General features: G+C 35.1%; 1 pseudogene; it reads left to right on the top strand.

Annotated features, from left to right (window-relative positions):
• Positions 1-3,081: 3,081 nt before the first annotated feature.
• Positions 3,082-3,525, top strand: LOC102738524 (large ribosomal subunit protein eL34 pseudogene; annotated as a pseudogene).
• Positions 3,526-13,489: the final 9,964 nt, after the last annotated feature.

The following is a 13,489-nucleotide window of genomic DNA, read 5'->3' as shown; positions in this document are numbered from 1 at the left end:
AAAAAAGGCATACAAATCAGAAAGGAAGAAGTAAAATTTCCCTGTTTTCATATCACATGGTCTTATATAAAGAAAACCCTAAAGATTCCACACCCCCAAACACACACACACAAACTGTTAAGCACAATAAACAAATTCTGTAAAGTTGCAGGATACAAAGTCAATATATAAAAACCAGCTGCATTTCTATAGACTAATACTGAACTATCTGATAAGGAAATTAAGGAAAATATCCCATTTACAATAGCACCAAAAAGAATAAAATACTTAGGAACAAACTTAACAAAGGAGGTGAATGGTTTATATGATAAAAACAAAAAAAATTGATGAAAGAAATTAAAGAAGATAAAAACAAATGGAAAGACATGTATTCATGGATTGGAAGACTTGTTATTAAAATGTCCATACTACCCAAAGCAATCTACAGATTCAGTACAATTCCTATCAAACTCTCAATAACAGTTTTTACAAAAATAGAAAAAAAAATACAAAAATTCATATAGAACCACAAAAGACCCTTAATAGCCCAAAACAATCTTGGAAAGGACAAAGCTGGAGCCATCATACTTCCTGATTTCAAAATATATAACAAAGCTAAAGTAATTAAAATAGCACGGTACTGGCATAAAGACAGATATATAAACCAATAGAACAAAATAGAGCCCAGAAATAAATACACATATACAAGGTCAACTGACCTTCGACAAGGGTATCAGGAACATACATGGGGAAAGGATAGTCTCTTCAACAAATGGTGCTATGGAAACTAGATATCTATACACAAAAGAATGAAATTGACCCCTATCTTACACCATACACAAACATAAACTCAAAATGAATTAAAGACCTAAACATAAGACCTAAAACTGTAGAACTCCTAGAAGAAAACATGGAGAAAAAGCTTCATGACATTAGTCTTGGCAATTATTTCATCAATATGACACCAAGATCATAGACAACAAAAGCAAAAATAGATAAGAAAGAGTACATCAAACTAAAAATCTTCTGTTCAGCAAAGGAAATAATCAACAAAATGAAAAGGCAGCTTACAGAATGGAAGAAAATTTTTGCAAACCATGTATCAGATAGGGGTTAATATCCCAAATGCATAAGGAAATCATACAACTCAACAGCAAAAAAAACAAATAACTTGACCTTAAAGTGGGCTAAAGACTTGAAATAGACATTTCTCCAAAGATGATGTACAAATGGTCAGCAGGCTATGTAAAGATAAAAACATTAATCATCACAGAAATATAAAATCAAATTAAAACCACAATGATTTTCCCCATGTTAAGATGGCTATTGTAAAAAAAAAGAAGAAGAAGAAGAAAGAAAAAGGAAAAAAAGGAGAAGTGTTGGGTAGTATGTGGAGGAATTGGAACCCTTGAGTACTTTTGGTAGGAATGAACAATGTTGAAGTTGCTACGAAAAACAGTATAGTGATTCCTCAAAAATTAAAAATAGAACTATCATAACATTCAGCAATCCCACCTCTGGGTATTTATCCAAAAAGAATGAAATCAGTATCTAGAAGAGATATTAGCACTCCAATGTTCATTCAAAAGAGTTAAAATATGGAAACAACCTAAATGCCCATCAACAGATAAATGGGTAAAGAAAACGTGGTGTATACATACAATGGAATATTGTTCAACTTTAAAAATGAAAGAAATCTTGCAATATATGACAACATGGATAAACCTGGAGGACATTATGTGAAGTAAAATAAGCCAGTAACAGGAAAAATACTGCATGTTTCCATTTATATGAAGTATCTAAAATAGTCAAACTCCTAGAATCAAAGAGTGGAATGGTGGTTGCCAGGAACTGGACAGAGGGGAAATGGAGAGTTGAAAATCAATGGACATAAAATTTCAATTATGCAAGCTGAAATCATTCTAGAGATCTACTGTACAACACTGTCCCTATAGTTAACAATGCTGTATTATACACATAAAAATTTGCTGAGAGAGTAGATTTCATGTTGTATTCTTGCCACAATAAAAAAAAAAAACAAAACAAAAACTAAAGACAGGGAAGGAACCATGTATAGTATTATAGAAACCAGTAAGACTCTCAGTTCAGAAGTTAGCTAAACATAAGGTAGACTCTAGTCTAGTATATTTCAAAGTGTGACCCACAGCACAGTAAATCCCACAAGAAGTCCTATAAAAGAGAAACATTTTTTTCGGGTTCAAATAGATTAGGAAAATACTGCTTAGTGTACTTCCACTTCTAGAAAGTCACATTGCACACTGGCATATTAAGTATTCTAAGCTGTTTTACATTTAAAACAAAGTAAATCAAAACTAAATGAAAAACTGGGGCACCTGGATGGCTCAGTCAGTTAAACGTCCGCCTTCAGCTCAGGTCATGATCCCAGGGTCCTGGGAATTGAGCCTTACATTGGAACTCCCTGCTCAGCAGGAAGCTTGCTTCTGCCTCTTCCTCTGCGTGCTGCTGCCCCTGCTTGTGTGCTCACTCTCTCTCTGTGTCAAATAAATAAATAAAATCTTTAAAAAAAAACTAAATGAAAAACGAACAACAAAAATTTAATCAAGCATTACTAACAATGGACCTGGGGCATTATTATTTTCAACTAATATCTATTTACAAGAGCAAGAGTTTTGGTTATGATATTTTGGGTAATAAATAATTAATTAATAAGTAATAAATAATAAATAAGTAATAATTTTTAGTTTTACACTAAAAGTGATTAATTAAGGATTATCATATAGCTACTCATTTTTAAATAAGAAAGTTTACTAATAATTAGGACTAGAATCTCCTTGGTTCAAAGAACTAATTTAACAAAACAGTAGACAGGACTTGTTCTCAGGTAGTTTTAACACTAGGAAAAGCCATAAAGTTTATTCTTATAGTACATATTTGCCTCAAAGAATTGGGTATTCCACACAGTATACTATTTTTTAGACATTATTTTCATGAAATGAAGTAGTGGTATTTGTGACTCTTAAATAATTATTTAAACATGAAAATTTCTTAAATAACAGTAAATTCTGATGCCTTAAAAAACCCTATTTTATTTAAAAAAATAGGCAGGTGGGGACAGTGTCCATAGGCATTCAGAATGTTCCAGCGTTTGACCTACCGTCGCAGGCTGTCCTATAATACAGCCTCTAACAAAACTAGGCTGTTTCGAACCCCTGGTAATAGAATCGTTTACCTTTATACCAAGAAGGTTGGGAAAGCACCAAAATCTGCATGTGGCGTGTGCCCAGGCTGACTTCGAGGAGTTCATGCTGTGAGACCTGAAAAACAACAACAAAAATTTAATGAACCTGGGGCCATTAAAGTCCTTATGAGGTTGTCCAAAACGAAAAAACACGTCAGCAGGGCCTACCGTGGTTCCATCTGTGCTAAGTGTGTTCGTGACAGGATCAAGCATGCTTTCCTTATCGAGGAACAGAAAATCGTTGTGAAAGTGTTGAAGGCCCAAGCACAGAGTCAGAAAGCTAAATAAAAAAATGAAACTTTTTTGAGTAATAAAAAAAATCAGAAGCCTTGATCTGTTAAAAAAATAAATAAAATAAAAAAATAAAAAAATAGGCAGAAGACCAACATGCAATCATAGTTCCTCAGTTAATTTTATATTTTCAGAAAATTCACTCGACCTTGGACAATTTGACATGTACATTTTTTAAAAGATAATACTTGCTTTATGTATCTTCAGAATTATTGTTGAATCAAATAAAATACAGAAAATAGTACTGAAAATTATTATAAATGTGGTATAATGTAAAAAAAATACTTATTTAAATTGTGCCTTTCAACCTAGTGAATGCGAGAAGATATTTGCAACTGATATATCCAATAAGGGGTTAACACAAAAAATATATAAAGAACTTATACAACTTGACACCAAAAAAACAATCTGATTAAAAAATGGGCAGAGGACCTGAATAGACATTTTTCCAAAGACATACAGATGGCCAACAAATACATGAAAAGATGCTCAACATCACTAATCATCAGAGAAATGCAAATCAAAACTATAACTAGATATCACCTCACATCTCTCAGAATGGCTAAAATCAAAAACACAAGAAACAAGTATTGGCAAGGATGTGGAGAAAAGGGACCCATATGCACCATTGGTGGGAATGTAAACTGGTGCAACCACTGTGGAAAACAGTATGGAAGTTCCTTGAAAAATTAAAAATAAAAATACAATATAGTCTAGTAATTCCACCAGTGGGTATTTAGCTAAAGAAAATGAAAATGCTAATTTGAAAAGATTTATGCACCCCCATGTTTATTGCAGCATTTTTTACAATAGCCAAGATATGGAAGCATCCCAAGTGCCCATGATAGACAAATGGATAAAGAAGATACATACACACACACACACACACACACACTGGAATTTTAGCCATAAAAAAGAAAGATATCCTGCCATTTGCAACAACATGAATGGATCTGGAGGGTATTATGCTAAGTAAAACAAGTCCGAGAAAGATACCATATAATTTCATTTATATGAAGAATCTAAAAAATAAAACAAACAAAAAACCAGACTCCTAAATACAGAGAATAAACTGGTGGTTGCCAGAAGAAAAGTGGGTGGGGGGACAGAGAAAATAGATAAAAAGGGTTAAGAGGTAGAGACTTCCAATTACAGAATAAATAAATGAAGATGAGAAGTACAACATAGGGATTGTAGTCAATAATACTGTAATTATATTGTATGGTGATAGATATGACTATACTTATTGTGGTGAGCACTGGAGTAATATATAAAATTGTTGAGTCAATATGTTTTATACCTGAAACTAATATAATATTGTGTATGTATATATATAATATTGTGTGTGATATATATAGTGTTGTGTATGTATATATAAATAAAAAGACCAGGAATGTGAAGATACATATATATATATACATATAAATGTGTGTATATATGTATATGTGTGTATATATGTATATGTATGTGTGTATATGTGTTGTGTATATACATATATACATATGTATACACACATATATATGTTAAATATACACTTATATCACATGACTCAGCAATCACATTCCTGGCATTTCATCCTAGGGAAATAAATATGTATGTTCACACAACAATCTTTTTTTTTTTTTTTTTTAAGTAGGCTCTTTGCTTGCATGGAGGTCAACATGAGGCTTGAACTCATGACCCTGAGAGATCAAGACCTGAGCTGAGATTGAGTCAAATGCTTAACTAACTGAGCCACCCAGGTACCCTCATGCAATAATCTAATATGAACGTTCATAGTAGTTTTGATATCTCATTAAAATATTTAGTACTAGCTAAATTATTTAATTTTAATAGTTTGTAGTAACCCCAAACTCAAAACAATCCATATGTCCTTCAACAGGTGAATGATTAAATATTCCGTCGTTGGCACATCTATGCAATGGAATAGTATTCAACACTAAGAAGGAAGGAACTATTGATGCACACAACCATTTGGATGGATTTTAAGGGCAGCATGCGGGATGAAGAAAAGCCAACCTCAAAAGGTTACCTAATTCCATTTATATAACATCCTTGAAATGACTATAGAGATGGACAACAGATTAGTAGTTATCATGGGTAATGGAAGAAGGAGGGTGTGACTGTAAAGTGGTGGCCCTGAGGCATTTCTTTTTGGTAAAGAGACTATTCTGTATCTTGATTGCAGCATTTATGTGTACATGTGATAAAATGTCACCAAATTGTACACAAAGACATTCCAAAAGGTGAGTGCCTTCAAAAGCTGGTGAAGTCCCAGAAAGGTCTGTAGTCTAGTTAACTGTGTGGTGACCATGTCAGTTTCCTAGTTTTGAGAAGGTGCTATAGTTACACAGTAACAGAACTTCTCTGTAGTATTTTTGCAACACCTTATGAGTCTACAGTATTTTAAAATTAAAAAAAAATTAAAAAGCTGATAAAAAATGCACTAAAGTGAAAAAAATAAATTGTGGTTTTCACTTTGAAGCACCTTAAATTCTGCTAACCTAAGCATTTACATAGAAAATGAAATTAGATTATTCAACAAATATTTATTGAGCTGAGTGTCAACCACCTGCTAGTTCCTGCTCTAGGGCCTTTAGATACATCCTGGAACAAATATCACTGTGGAATATTATCTTGTAGGATTCCACAGTATAATGCCTTTATTGTTTCTGATTGTCATAAATCTTATCAAATCCACATAAGGAAAGGATGCCAGACAGAGTTCTCAGACAATACATGAATATTGTGTCACTAAGAATAAGCACACATTCAAACTATTGCCTTCGGCTTAAAAGTTGTGTGATGATGAAAAAATCAAATTTCCATTTTAGTTTATACAATAGTAAAAACCACTCATTCATTCAATTAATATCTATTGAGTATATACTATGTTCCCAGCGCATTCTAAGCTCCTCAGGTATGTCATTGAAGAAGTAGACAATGCTCCTTCCCTGGTAAGGCTTATGTTCCAGTGCAGGAATATACAGATCCTACCTCCCTGACAAAGATTTTGAGAAAGAAATAAGAAAACAAAAATATGAAAAAAGGAAAATATGTCGCACATTGCCTGGTATGAAGTTGATATTCAGTAAATGGCAACTAAAAAGTAATTTTTGTATAAATTAGACATATTTTATTATCAAGAGAAAAATTTACTGCTAATACTGATGTAACTCAAGATGAATAGTTTTATTAGTCATGAATTTAACATTGTATTTATTCAAATGTTATTAAGATTATTGGTGTAAAGCAGGAAGATACTAGGTGAATTCATCAAAAACCAAATTTTAACGTTTTGAAGTCCTACAAAAATAAAGTATTTTACCAACTTAGAACTTTGTGAATGGCAGCCTTTCTCTCATCGTGGAGTTGGTGAATAATGACTGGGCAGAATGCATGGTGAGATCGACAATCAGCAACAATGCAGGCAACATAACATTGCATCCAGTAAAATACCAATTCTGCAGAGCAAATTATTAAGAAAATGTGTTTCTGATAGAAATTTTATTTGTATTGTCCAGGAGACTGCAAAAGAGCACTATGCAATCGTAAGCTGTTTAACACCAGCTCTCCCCAGGTGGAGGGAAAGCCCTGAATTACAACATTTGCAAATTTCTGTGGTGTTCTGATTTTGTTCAATTATTCTAATGACTTACTTATTCAGCATTGCCAGGGAATGAAACAAAATTATCATCGAAATGTAGATACACTTAAGAAAATATTTCACACGAAGAAAAAGACTATATAATGAAACATTCATGTGTTCATGTCCTAGATAGAAAAATGTTAACTTTCTGTCATATTTTTTTCAGTTAAGTACGTATTAAGTTTTGGAAATGTTCTCATAAAATAAATAAAATAATTCATTAAAGAACACTGAGTCCTACATAAATTAGTCCTACAAACATTTTTTTAAAAAATCAAGAAAAAAATTTAACATTTGGAAATAACCTTGATTATTTCATGTAAAAATAATGTAATAAAGTCTTAAAAAATAATTCCAGGTGATATTTATCTTTACCTATGAGTCAAAAAGATAATAAAAAAGATATGTTCTGCATTTTATATATATGTATGTACATATATTTTTTCTTGTTTTCAAGTTTTGAAGTATGTTTATGAAATAATTTCTGATACCAACTACCCAGAGTTGGGCTAAACTTCGCAAAAGAGTGCCCTTAATTCAGATGTCAGCTGTAGGTTCAAGGGTCCCCAGACCTCTCACTCTTCTGACTAGCTGACTACAAGTTCAGAGGCTTCCACTACTCACTCAGATTCAGTAACTCACTAGAATGACTCACAGAACTCAGGAAAGTACTATACTTATGATTAGAGGTTTATTACAGCAAAAGGATACAAATCAGAACCAGATAAAAAAAAGAAAATGCATAGGGTACTAACAAGCTTCCATTGTCCTTTCCCCCATGGAATCAGGACATGCCACCCTCCTGGCACATCCATGTGTTGACAATATACAGATTATTTCCAACCAGGGAAGCTCACTTGAGCATTAGTTCCCAGAGTCTTTATTGTGGTTTCATCACATAAGCTTCATTGGCTACAAGGTTAAATACAATCTCCAGCCACCCTTTGCTTACTCAGAGATTGGGTTGATACCATGCGGCTTAAAACACCCAACCTTATTATTAAGTGACTGGTCTTGCTGCCTTGGTCACCCCCTATCCTGAGTCATCTCAACACAAACTATCTAAGGGTCCCCCATAGTCACCTCCTTAGGATAAGTTTATCATCAGGGACCACCATGAATAACAAACATATTCTTATCACTAAGGAAATTGCAAGGATTTAGAGACCCTCCTAGGAATTAGGAACAAAGGCCAGACAAATTCTTTATTACTTAGGAGTTTATTTTGAACTTTTTTCCTCCAATGAATATATCCTAAAACATGAATTTCAACACTATGTCAACTATTATTGTGGATTGAGTATTGAGAAAATCAGAAATACCCACTTCTAAAAAGGTTATTTGCTGGGGTGCCTGGGTGGCTCAGTCATTAAGCGACTGCCCTCAGCTCAGGTCATGATCCCAGGGTCCTGGGATCAAGCCCCGCATCAGGCTCTCTGCTTAGCCTGCTTCTCCCTCTCCCACTCCCCCTGCTTGTGTTTCCTCTCTCGCTGTGTCTTTCTCTGTCAAATAAATAAATAAAATCTTTAAATAAATAAATAAATAAACAAAAAGGTTATTTGCAGTGGAAAAGCTCTGACTAGATGATCCATAGCACCAAGTTTGCGCTTCAAGGTGGCAGAAAAAACAATGTGATATTCAAGTCAGAGGACATTGGTTTGAGCTCTAGTTCTGCTATTTACTAACAGGATGATCATAGTGTCTCTGGGTTTCAATTGACTATTGTGAAATAGAAATAATAATGTTTGCTCTGTCTGAATAATAAGTTGGTTGTGAAGTTTATAAGAAATAGTTAATGGATATAGAAATAAAATTGTAAAACTCTTTATAAATGCTTTGCCACTCTTTTACCTGTCTAACCTGATGAAATTTGTAAATGCCCTGTGGCCACGGATATCTGATTGGTTCATTTAAATGTACTCACTCAATTTTTAAACAAACCTAACTGGGACGTTTGGATATCTGCATTTTTATAGTTAAAGGAAGTAAAGTTAGAAGATTAGGTAGCTTTGCTGAATTCACACAAGAGACTGCCAGAGACTATTCAGGTTATGCTTTTCTAGATGACCTATCTAAATGGTAGAGTTGAACTACATAATCCTTAAAATCTCTTCCAGCTCTCAAATTCTGACTTTTTTTTCCTCACAAAGGGATTGCAGACCATGTGGTCAAAACAGACTTTTGAGTAGACAGCCAAGGTTCTAGGAGAGGTTGGGAAATGGTATAAGGCTCTGAAAGCAAATAGTGTAATTGTTTTTTTTTAAGAAAGCAGATAAGGACTACTTAAGAGGGTTATGTCCCAGTTGATAAAGGCTAGGTTAGGTTAGGTTAGGTTATGGTAACAAAAAGCACATTAAAATCTCAGTGGCTTAGGGCGCCTGGGTGGCTCAGTTGGTTGGGCGACTGCCTTCGGCTCAGGTCATGATCCTGGAGTCCCTGGATCGAGTCCCGCATTGGGCTCCCAGCTCGGCAGGGAGCCTGCTTCTGCCTCTGACCCTCCCCCCTCTCATGTGCTCTCTCTCTCTCATTCTCTCTGTCTCAAATAAATAAATAAAACCTTTAAAAAAAAAAAATCTCAGTGGCTTAATAAAACACAAATTGATTTCTCTCTCATGCTCCATATAGAACAGAAGGGTTTCCACTCAGATATGTCACAATCTGAATCGGGAGAGCTAGGTTCTTTTCTCTAGGAATCGAAGTATGATTCTCACGGATAATGGAGAGTGAGTAAAACGATAGAAGTTTATTAAGTGAAGATACAGAAAAAGCTCTCAAGAGTGAGAGGGGTCCCTACAAGGTTGCCTAGGAGGGCCTATAGCGTTGGTCTTTTATAGAAAGCTAACCAGGGAACTTAAATCCTTTTAACATCGCTATTGATAACACCTTCAATGGCTTACTTCCTTTTTAGGGTTTGGTTATTCTTTATTGGTCACAGGTGATTATCATAAAGACACCCTCCCTACACAACCTACCCTAAATGCCTAGGGCATGGTGGTCCTCCACCCCACACACCTAGGGCAGGGTGGTTTGATTTGTCCCCTTATCTCTGGTTTCCCCATACCTCCACATTTTGGGGATTTCTGTGAGCCTGATCACATAGCCCCTTATCTATCTCTCCCTACCTAGCCCCACCTGTCCCTTACTTAAGCCCAAGTAACTAAAGTTCAAACTTGATTCAAGCTTTCATGGAAAGGGAAAGTAGAAAATCATGGATTGGCTTGTAAAGCTTTATTTTGGCCATTTGTTCAGCTTCCAAGGAGCAATGAAGGACAATTCTATTGTATATCCAGAAGACAGCTAGATGTGTTCAGTAAACAACTGTAATAATTAGTATTGTCACTTTCTGTTTTATGATATTTTATAAGTTACAAATCACTTTCTTACACATGATTTTTTTTTTTAAGATTTTATTTATTTATTTGTCAGAGAGAGAGAGCACAAGCAGGGGGAGTTGCAGAAGCAGAGGGAGAGGAGAAGCAGGCTTCCCGCTGAGCAGGAGCCCCATGATGTGGGACTCGATCCCAGGACCCTGGAATCATGACCTGAGCCGAAGGCAGACGCTTAACTGACCGAGCCACCCCGGCGTCCCTCTTACACATGATTTTGAGTAAGGGACAGGTGGAGCTAGGTAGGGAGAGATAGACAGGGGGCTATGTGATCAGGAGAGAAAAGAACCTAGCTCTCCCGCATTAATTTCATTAATTATGACAAGAAGAAGCTACACTGGTAATGGCTCAGAAATAAGCAAACATCCCATATATAATTTTAATACCTATTTCCCTTTCTATTTCAGTCGTGTTCTCCTTGAAGATTAGCTAGTTTATCTAATCATGTAATACAGAGTAGGCACTCAATGCCTTGACTTAAATAAGTTAATGACACAAAAATTTTAGCATTAGGTTTTTTAAACCAAAGTAGTATTTGGAGGTAGAAACTGGTCATATCCATATAGGAAACCAGTTAGTTCAGGGTTCAGGAAAGAAATTTAAAAAGTGAAGCAAGCTGGACATTTCTTTATTCTCTCTCACAAATACACTTAAATGTAAGCAGAACCATATAATTTAATTGCCCCAAGGCACATTTGGGAGTGAAAGGAGATATTAATAGTTACAGTAGAAAAACAAGTATAAAGCAGAACTGCTCCACATAAAGTGGAATGTACTATCATCCTGATGAGAGAGTAGAAGGCTAGCTGAAGACAAAGCTTAAGCTGACACACTGCAGCCTCCCCCCAGCCCCCTCTCCTGGGTGGGACAAGTGTGACATTCTTCCAGGAATCTCCCAACTATCTTAATGTTAATACCTTGCTAGAGAGGAGAACAACCTTAACTTGACAATGGCAAGACCTTGGGTATCTTGTAGGTCTGTCCTCTTTAGCATATGAAAGTCCTTTTGAAACTTCCCTTTTCCTTACTTCCCCCAGCTCCTGAGTATACAGTCAGCCACCCCTCAAGACCCCAGTGCATCAGCTTTTTCTGCCCACGGGTCCTGTCCCCGTGCTTTAATAAAACTACCATTTTGCACCAAAGACATCTCAAGAATTCTTTCTTGTCCGTGGGCTGCAGACCTCACCCCACCGAACCTCACCTATATTCCAAAACCACATCAATCCTAAAAGAGTTCAGAGGGAAACTATCATTTAAAAAACAGTTTATCTTTTCTTTTCCTATCATTTAAAAAATGGGTTTATCTTGGGCGCCTGGCTGGCTCAGTTGGTTAAGCGACTGCCTTTGGCTCAGGTCATGATCCTGGAGTCCCTGGATCGAGTCCCGCATCGGGCTCCCTGCTCGGCAGGGGGTCTGCTTCTCCCTCTGACCCTCCTCCCTCTCATGTGCTCTCTCTCATTCTCTCTCTCAAATAAATAAATAAAAACCTTAAAAAAAAAATGGGTTTATCTTTTCTTTTCCTTCCATGCCATAACTATAACAGAATAGTTCCATTTGGGAATGCATTTGTTCATCTGCTTGCTTATTTGATAAATATCTGTGTGTATACTTTAAATCAGGTGCTGTCCTACTACAGAGAAGTATTAATCTAGTTTAAATGAGAATTACAAAGGAATTCATAGTTAAGCATTTAGCTAGTATGTTTTGTGATACTTAAAGGTAGGTGATAATGTGATTTAGTGAAAAGCTCTATAAAACATGTCCCAAACCTTAAGGATACATTATTTACTTCAGTTTAAAAGTCAAAACTAGTTTCAGCATAAATTTGTACATATAATATATATTTTTATGCTTAAAATGAATTTAAATAAGTTGGCTTTTCATTTACAGATTTTGATTAGTGATCCAAGTCTCATTAAATAACTTTTAGTTGTTTTATTATAAAAGATACAGAATTTAGGATCAAGAACCATGCAATGGATAGATCCTCTTTTACAAAGTTCAGTAATGGTGGAATCATTTCATATTCAGACTTGAAACGTAGCAACATGCAGATTTTTAAGGTAAAATTTTCCAATTCTACAATTCTTAAGTCTATAATATAGCTTTTTGTCCTTATTTTTTTCCTTTGGAAAAGTAACATTTTTCTTAAGTTATTTTATATTATTTCTGAATAATTTAATTATTTTTAGCTCTGGTATTATTTGAGGTACTAAATATTTGAAAAAATATTCTATTTTTAAAAATAGGAAGATCAATTCTTGAAAAAAAAGGTTGTGAGATTAAAAAAGTTTGTGTGATTTTATTTTTATTTATTTATTTTTAAAGATTTTATTTATTTATTTGACACAGAGAGAGAGAGGAATCACAAGTAGGCAGAGTGGCAGGGAGCAGCAGAGGGAGAAGCAGGCTCCCCACTGAGCAAGGAGCCCGATGTGGGACTCGATCCCAGGACTCTGGGATCATGACCTGAGCCGAAGGCAGACGCTTAACAACTGAGCCACCCAGGTGCCCCAGTTTGTGTGATTTTAAAAAGATACCAGAATTTGGAATATATAGAGAGTTTAATGTAAATGTTTTGATAAATGAAATATTTTATTTTTATTTTATTTTTTATTGTTATGTTAATCACCATACAGTACATCATTAGTTTTTGATGTAGTGTTCCATGATTCATTGTTTGTGTATAACACCCGGTGCTCCATGCAGAACATGCCCTCCTTAATACCCATTACCAGGCTAACCCACCCCCCCACCCCCCTCCCCTCTAGAGCCCTCAGTTTGTTTTTTCAGAGTCCATCGTCTCTCATGGTTGGTCTCCCCCTCCGATTCTCCCCCTTCAGATAAATGAAATATTTTAATCATAAATCAGTTTTAGTTGGGCAGAGGAGAATTTAAAAGTTACCTATGTTAAAGAAAGAAAGAAAAAAGAAAGAAGAAAGAAAGAAAGAAAGAAGGAAAGAA

Source organism: Leptonychotes weddellii, chromosome 1, assembly GCF_054177405.1.
Source record: "Leptonychotes weddellii isolate Sample4059 chromosome 1, ASM5417740v2, whole genome shotgun sequence".
NCBI lineage: Eukaryota > Metazoa > Chordata > Mammalia > Carnivora > Phocidae > Leptonychotes > Leptonychotes weddellii.
The sequence above is the reverse complement of the archived record's forward strand: the minus strand, read 5'-3'. Positions and strand labels throughout refer to the sequence as shown.